This window comes from Saimiri boliviensis, chromosome 11 (genome assembly GCF_048565385.1).
Source record: "Saimiri boliviensis isolate mSaiBol1 chromosome 11, mSaiBol1.pri, whole genome shotgun sequence".
Classification (NCBI taxonomy): Eukaryota; Metazoa; Chordata; class Mammalia; order Primates; family Cebidae; genus Saimiri; species Saimiri boliviensis.
The window spans coordinates 99,047,770-99,056,307 of NC_133459.1; the positions used below are offsets into that span (position 1 = coordinate 99,047,770).

General features: G+C 45.6%; 1 pseudogene; it reads right to left on the reverse strand.

Annotated features, from left to right (window-relative positions):
- Nucleotides 1–202: 202 nt before the first annotated feature.
- On the reverse strand, nucleotides 203–696 carry LOC101044418 (large ribosomal subunit protein uL11-like; annotated as a pseudogene).
- Between the last annotated feature and the right edge of the window lie 7,842 nt (nucleotides 697–8,538).

Here is an 8,538-nt window from a genome sequence, read left to right on the forward strand (position 1 = left end):
TGTCCAGGCTGGAATGCAGTGGCATAATTATAGCTCACTGCAACCTGGAACTCCTGGCATCAAGTGATCCTCCCGCCTCAGCCTCCTGAGTTACTGGGATTACAGGCACAAGCCACTGTGCCCAGCTTCAATGTTCTTCTTCTTCTTTTTTTTAAACCAGTTGTCAAATGATCCTTTATTGAAATATTTTCCTTTGTGCTTTTTAAGGAGCTGGGCATTCCACAGCACCACTGTGGATGGCATCTATGATGTCCTGAGGGTGGCAGCCATCAGTATTACATCCCACAGACTGGACAGTCCCCAGGATCTCTTTAATGGTTCCAGAGAGTTCTCTGGCTTAAGATCCATGCCACATCTGTTGAGCGATGTTGACGATCTCATCAAAAGTGATATTCCCGCTGTGTTTGTTTTTCTGTGTCTTTCTGTCTCTTGGTGGTTCCTTCAGGGCTTTGATGATCCGGGCAGAGGCAGTGACACCACCTCAGTCTGGGCCTGTCTGTTCTGAATGGTCAGTTTCACTGTAATCCTCAGGCCTTTCCAGTCACCTGTTCCCTTGGCAATGTCATCACCAACCTTTTTTGGAGACAGACCTAGAAGGCCAACCTTGGGGGCCAGCGCAGAAGTGGCACCGACTTCACCCCTGATGCACCTCGGGTATGAGACTTTGATCTCGTTGGGGATGAACTTCGGAGGCATTGTGGAGGCAGCTGGTGTCAGATGAACCTGGATTTGGGACAACTGAAGAGAGTTGCACCTTGGCCTCCTCTGAGCCAAAAACCAAAAGCCAACCTTCCTTAAACATTTGGTTTTGAGTTTGTTATTTTAGCTGAGTGACCTTAGGCAAACCACACTACCACTCTATCTATGCATTGCTCATCCATCCATTAATTTATCAGACATTTAAAAAGCAGTGTGCCAGGTACAGAGCTAGGTACACAGATATAGAAATTAATGAAATCGTCCCTACCCTCTGGAAGCTCCGAGTCTCATGTGGCAGACACAGACTAGATCCATGCTATGAAAGAGGTAAATTCAAGATATAGTGGGAAGGAGTGCTTGGAGAGGCCTCTAACCCAGGCTTAGAAAAGCCGAGAAAGAGTTCCTGGAGAGGTGCCACCTGAGGTGAGTCTTTAGGTAGCAGTTAATAAAGGGAACATCATGTGCAGCAGAAAGAACAGTACATGAACAGACAGGGAGGACAGAGAAGTCAGAGAAAGACGGGGGCCCTGAAGCTGTTTCCACATGGTATGTTCCCGAGCAGATCATTCACCATGCTGAGCCTTGGCTTCCCTGCTCGACCTGCTTTCTTCAACAATTGGAATAAGATTAAATACAATAATGGATGTGAGAGCATTAAGAAAGTATAAGGTTCCTTTAGAAATATGAAAGATTTAGCTGGGTGCGGTGGCTCATGCCTGTAATCCCAGCACTTTGGGAGGCCAAGGCAGGCGGAATACCTAAGGTCAGGAGTTTGAGACCAGCCTGGCTAACATGGTGAAACCCCGTTTCTACTAAAAATACAAAAATTAGCCAGTGTGGTGGTGGGTGCCTATAATCCCAGCTACTCAGGAGGCCGAGGCAGGAGTATCGCTTGAACCCAGGAGACAGAGGTTGCAGTGAGCCAAGATAGTGACATTGCACTCCAACCTGGGCAGCAAGAGCAAAACTCTGTCTCAAAAAGAAAGAAAAAAGAAAAGAAAAAGTAAAAAAAATATGAAAGATCGAAGGGGAGCATGACAGAACATGCCCCACCCTTGTCATTGGGAAAGAAGATGGTGGTGGGAGAAGGGACACACAAGGTGATATTTCCTTGTTCTCCGTCTTGTCTGGAGTACTCAGTATGGCTGAAGGGGCCATACATTAGACTGAAAAGCAATACACATAATCCTGTGTAAAGTATTAGACAGCTGATGAGCACATTTTTGTTTGTTTGTTTTGTTTTGTTTTTGAGACAGAGTCTCACTGTTGCCCAGGCTGGAGAGTAGTGGTGCTGATGAGCACTTTTACAACAATTTATTCATCAAATGATATGGTTTGGATCTGCGTCTCTGCCAATGTCATGTCGAATCATAATCCCCAGTGTTGGGGGTGGGGCCTGGTGGGAGGTGATTGGATCATGAGGGTAGTTTCTCATGGTTTAACACCATCCACGCTTGGTCCTATATAGTGATAGAGTTCTTATGAGATTTGCTTGTTTAAAAGTGTGTTGGCCAGGTGTGGTGGGTCATGCCTGTAATCCTAGCACTTTGGGAGGCCGAGGTGGGCAGATCACTTGAGGTCAGGAGTTCGAGACCAGTCTGGCCAACGTGGCAAAACTCCATCTCTATTACAAATACAAAAATTAGCTGAGCATGGTGGCAGTCACCTGTAATCCCAGCTACTCAAGAGGAAGAGGCAGGAGAATTGCTTGAACCTGGGAGGTGGAGGTTGCAGTGAGCTGAGATTATACCACTGCACTCCAGCTTGGGTGACAGAGTGAGACTCAGTCTAAAAAAATAAAGTAAAATAAAATAAAATAAAATAAAATAAAATAAAATAAAAATAAAAGTATGTAGCATCTCCTCCCAGCCTTGCTCTTACTCCAGCCGTGTAAGACGTGCCTGCTTCCCCTTTGCCTTCTGCCATGATTGTAAGTTTCCTGAGGCCTTCCTGGAAGCCGAGCAGATACCAGCATCATGCTTCCTATATGGTCTGTGGAACTGTAAATGAATTAAACCTCTTTTCTTTAATAAATTACTCAGTCTTAGGTATTTTTTTTTTCTTTTTTTTGAGACAGAGTCTCACTCTGTCACCCAGGCTAGAGTGCAGTGGCACAATCTCAGCTCACTGCAACCTCTGCCTCCTGGGTTCAAGCAATTCTTCTGACTCAGCCTCCCAAAGTGTTGGGATTACAGGCATGAGCCACTCTGCCCTGCCTCCAGCCTCATTATTTTTCTTAACATTATGGGCCAGGCACCGTGGCTCACACCTGTAATCCCAGAACTTTGGGAGGCTAAGGCAGGTGGATTACAAGATCAGGAATTCGAGATCAGTCTGGCCAATATAGTGAAACCTCATCTCTACTAAAAATACAAAAAATTAGCTGGGTGTGGTGGCATGTGCCTGTAATCCCAACTACTCAGGAGGCTGAGGGAGGAGAATTGCCTGAATCCAGGAGGCAGAGGTTGCAGTGAGACGAGTTCATGCCACTGCATTCCAGCCTGGGCAGCAGTGCAAGATTTCATCCAAAAAAATTATATATGAAATGTTTTGTGATTCTTTTTTTTTTAGCTCATCAGCTAATGTTAGTGTTAGTGTATTTTATGTGTGGTTCAAGACAATTCTTCTTCCAATGAAGCCCAGGGAAACTGAAAGATTGGACATTGCTGTGTTAAATTCTTTCATTTTTTTAAGATGGGGTTTCACCATGTTGGTCAGGCTGGTCTTGAACTCCCAATCTCAGGTGATCTGCCTGCCTTGGCCTCCAAAGTGCTTGGATTAGAGGCGTGAGCCACCATGCCTGGCCATGCTGTGTTAAATTCTTATGAATAAAATGCTAATAGTGATAAGTACAGTGAAGTTTAGGCTGTGGAGGTCTCAGATGGAAATGAGGAACTTATTGGAAACTGAAGTAAAGGTCACTTTTGCTATGCTTTAGCAAAGTGCTTGGTTGGATTGTGCCCTTGCCCTAGCGATATGTAGAACTTAACTTGAGAGAAGTGACTTAGGGTATCTGGCAGAAGAAATTTCTAAGCAGCAAAGTATTCAAGAGGTAGCCTGGCTGCTTCTAACAACCTATGTTCACATGCATGAGCAGAGAAATGACTTGAAATTGGAAATTATATTTAAAAGGGAAGCAAAGTATAAAAATTTGGAAAATTTGCAGTGGGGTCATGTGGTAGAAAAGAAAACCCCATTTTCAAGGGGCAAATTCAAACAGGCTGCAGAAATATACATAAGAGGAGCCAAGTGTTCATAACCAAGACAATAGGAAAAAGGCCTGGAAGGTATTTCAGAGGCCTTCTGGGCAGTCCCTGCCATCACAGATCTGGATTTCTAGGAGGGAAGAATGGCTTCTTGGGCCAGACCTAGGGCCCCCTGCCCTGTAGAAGCCTTAGGACACTGCTCCCTGTGTGCCAGATGCTCCAGCTCTAGTCTTGGCTTAAAGGGACCCACATACAGCTCAGGGCACTGCTTTAGAGGGTGCAAACCATCAGCCTTGGTGGCTTCCACATGGTGTTAAGCCTGGATGCACAGAGTACAAGAGTTGAGGCTTGGGAGCCTCTGCCTAGATTTCAGAGGATATATGAAAAAGCCTGGATGTCCAGGCAGAAACAGGCTGCAGGGGTGGAGCCCTCGCAGAGAACCTCTACTAGGGCAGTGCAGAGGAGAGTCTGGATGTCTAGGCAGAAGCCTGCTGCAGGATTGGAACCTCCACACAGAGTCCCCACTGGGGCACTGCCTATTGCAGCTGTAAGAAGGTGGATATCATTCTCCGGACCTCAGAATGGTGGATTCATCAGCAGCTTGCACTCTGCACCTGGAAAAACCACAGGCACTCAATGCCAGTTCATGAGAGCAGCCATGGGGGCTAAACCCTGTAAAACTTCAGAATTGTAGCTTCCCAAGGCCTTGGGAGCCCACCCCTCATGCCAGTGTTCCTTGGATGTGAGACATAAAGTCAAGAGAGATTATCTTGGAGCTTTAAGATGTAATGACTGCACTGTTGTGTTTCAGATTTGTGTGGGCCTTATAGCCCCTTTCTTTTGGCCGATTTCTCCTCTTTGGAATGGGCATGTTTACCCAATGCCTATACCTGCATTGTATCTTGGAAATAACTAACTTGTTTTGGATTCTACAGGCTCATAGGTAGAAGGGACTAGCTTTGTCTCAGATGAGACTTTGGGGTTTGGACTTTTAAATTAATGCTAGAATGGGTTAAGACTTTAGGGGACTGTTGGGAAGGTATGATTGGATATTGCAATGTGAGAAGAACATGAGATTTGGGAGGGGGCAGTGGCAGAATGATATGGTTTGGATCTGTGTCCCCACCCGAATCTCATGTCAGATTTTAATATCCATTATTGGAGGTGGGTCCTGGTGGGAAGTGACTGGATCATGGGGGCAGTTTCTCATGGTTTAACACCATCCCGCCTTTGTACTGTATAGTGATAGTAAAAAAAAAAAACCCTCTATTTTGTGATAGAATTCTCACAAATCTAATTAAAAAGTGTGTAGCGCCTCCCCTCTCTCATTCTTGCTCCTGCTCTGGCCATGTAAGTCATGCCTGTTTCCCCTCTGCCTTTGCCATGATTGTAAGTTTTCTGAGGCCTGTCCAGAAGCTAAGCAGATGTCAGCATCATGTTTCCTGTACAGCCTGCAGAACTGTGAGCCAATTAAACCTTTTTTCTTTAATAAATTAACCAGTCTGGCCAAGTGCAGTGGCTCATTCCTGTAATCCCCGCACTTTGGAAGGCTGAGGCAAGTGGATCACCTGAGGTCAGGAGTTCGAGACCAGCCTGGCCAACCTGGTAAAACCCCGTCTCTACTAAAAATACAAAAATTAGCCAGGCATTGTGGCGGGCACCTGTAATCCTAGCTACTCAGGAAGCTGAGGCAGAAGAATCACTTGAACCCAAGAGGTGAAGGTTGTAGTGAGCCAAGGTCATACCAATACACTCCAGCCTGGGTGACAGAGTGAGTCCTTCATTTAAAAAATAAATAAAAACAAATAAATAATGCAGTCATAGATATTTCTTCATAGCAATGCAAGAACGGATGAATACATTTTTCATTAAGCTCCTACTACTTGTCAGGGACTCTCTTGGGTTCTAGGATCAAGACAACTCTAAGAGGGTCTGGTAAATAAGCAGGCAAAGTACCACAATAACACTTTACCCTCACGACATCCATGTGAAGTACACCAGCCTGAGATTCCACTCCCTTATCTATCAATTAGGAAACTGAGGCCCAGAGAAGAGCAATCACTTGTCCAAAGGCATAGCTAGATCCTGGTAGAGCCAGGGTCCACAGTAATGTCCCACCTTGACTCCCAGCCATCAGCTTTCTGTGGAGACAAAAATTATGCCAATCCCAGAGCTGACCAGAGTTAGCAAAGGAAGCTGCCTGGGAGCGGTGGCTCACACCTATCATCCCAGCACTTTGGGAGGCCAAGGTGGGAGGATTGCTTGAACCTAAGAGCTCAAGACCAGGCTGGGAAACATAGTGAGACCTTCTCTTTACAAAACAAACAAACAAAAAAATTAGCCAGGCTTGATGGTATGTGCCTGTAGTCCCAGCTACCCAAGAGACTGAGGCAGGAAAATTGCTTGATCCCAGAGGTTGAGGCTGTGGTGAGCTATGATTGAACCACTGCACTACAGCCTGGGCAACAGAGCAAGACCTAGCCTAAAAAAAAAAAAAAATAAAAAAAAATAAAAATAAAAAAAGCCACGCATGGTGGCTCACACCTGTAAATCCAGCACTTTGAGAGGCTGAGGTGGGCGGATCACCTGAGGTCAGGAGTTCAAGACCAGCCTGACCTACATGGAGAAACCCCGCCTCTACTAAAAATACAAAATTAGCCAGGAATAGTGATACATGCCTGTAATCCCAGCTACTCGGGAGGCTGAGGGAGGAGAATTGCTTGGATCTGGGAGGTAGAGGTTGAGGTGAGCAGAGATCTTGCCACTCCAGCCTGCGTGACAAGAGCGAAACTCCATCTAAAAAAAAGAAGAATAAAGGAAGCCAACTGGGCCTCAGAATGTGTTAAATAGGAGGAAGAAATGGTCCTTTGAGTGACCCAGCAACAGTCTCCAAGCAGCAGAGGTAGGAAGAATAGGTAACTGAGTTTGGATGTCTCTAGGCCTAAATCCAAGAAGGCCTTCATTTTTCACATTAAATCCCTTCTGCTGCCTCCAGCCTCTATGGTAAAGTTTGACTCAGATTTCCTCAGTCACAAATTAATTTGTTCTGAGAGGAAATAATGCAGCATTGGGTTCCCTTTGTCATCCTGGCTCCCTCCACAGCTCCCACCTGCTTCCTCCACACCTAGAAATAAAGGGACAGAGGGGGATAGAAACCAGCCTGCAGATAGGCTGCTGCTGGCCTGAACGTTCCTTATGGAAATCTCCCCTCCAAACGTGGCTTTGGGGGCTGAAAGATTTAGGGATAGAAAGCTTGCCGAAGCCTCTGATGAAATTCAAACAGCTGTGGGAGGTGGCTTTAACTGGACATGCTGAATAGAAGTCATTAATAATCCAGCATTTCATTAGGCAGTGCCAGATGTTGGGGCTGGTGGAGGCAGGGGCGTGCTCTGAAGCAGGAATGACAAGAGATTAGCCAAGTCTTTTTCGGGAGTGGGAAGCACAAATTTCCAGGTACAGCAAGAAGAGTCCAGGCAGAGTCAGGAGCATGACTGTGGGTACCCTTGTCCAGACAGTCAAAATCCTTAGCTAGAGAAGCTGAATAACCTACTGACTTGTACATCCACGGGCCAAATCTTTACTGTGTACAGACAAGCAACCAGCCACTGTACTCAGTGCCGGGAAACAAAGTCAATGAAACACAATCTTTGCAGTCAAGGGACTTACAGTCTAGGAGAGGAGACAGACAGGTTAGCTAATGAATGAATAGAATATCATAAATCTATCCTGAAATGCTGTGTCGTGCACAGTGAGGACACAGAAACAGCAGCCAATTCTGTTCGGGGATGTCTGAGAAGATGTTAGGGTTTAACAGGGTGAGTCTTGAACAATGACCAGGGTTTGCTAGGCAGAGAGTGAGGAGAAACGTTCCAACATCAGTAACAATGATATCCGCAACATTTGCTGCATGCACCTGCCAGACTTGATTCTAAGAGCTTTAATTATGCATTTTCTTTCATTTAGTGTTCACAGTGACCTACGAAGTAGGTTTTATTATCTCTTTTTTGCAATAGAAGAAACTGGGGCCCAGAGTGGTTAAGAAACTTGCCCAAGGCCAGTTTGGGGAACTGAGGTAATACTGGAACTTGAGAGACTAGAAAAGTGGGCAGGGTCTGGCCATGAAAGGCCTCAGCAGTTTTGCTGAGCAGTGTAGATTTTACCCTACTGGTCAGGGAATGGCAAGACCTGATTTCCGCTTTCCAAGATCACTTTGGCAGCTGTTTAGAGGTGGAATTGGAGGCAGCAAGGCAAGGAGGCCAATTAGAAGGAAATGTTAATGGTCCGCGGGAGAGACCATGAGCTTATGACTAAGTCCATGAATTTATGACATTAGCAGTGGAAAAGACTTCAACACTAGAAGACAAAATGGGCAGAAATTTCTGGCCACCCAAAGAACAAGAAGAAAACGCTCTGTAGAGTCACACAGAGCTGAATTTGAGTCCTAGTCATGCTGCTTGCCAGTCTTGGGCAACTAGTGCGTTTACAATCTCTCCACATGTGGAAGAGAGAAAACAATTTTCAGTATATTTTACCACTGGATTGATCCCACTGGACTGTGTAATTCTCCATCATAATTTTCCACTTGAGTGTGAGCTCCTTGAGGGTAGACACTGTGCTTAAATATTCTTTGTAC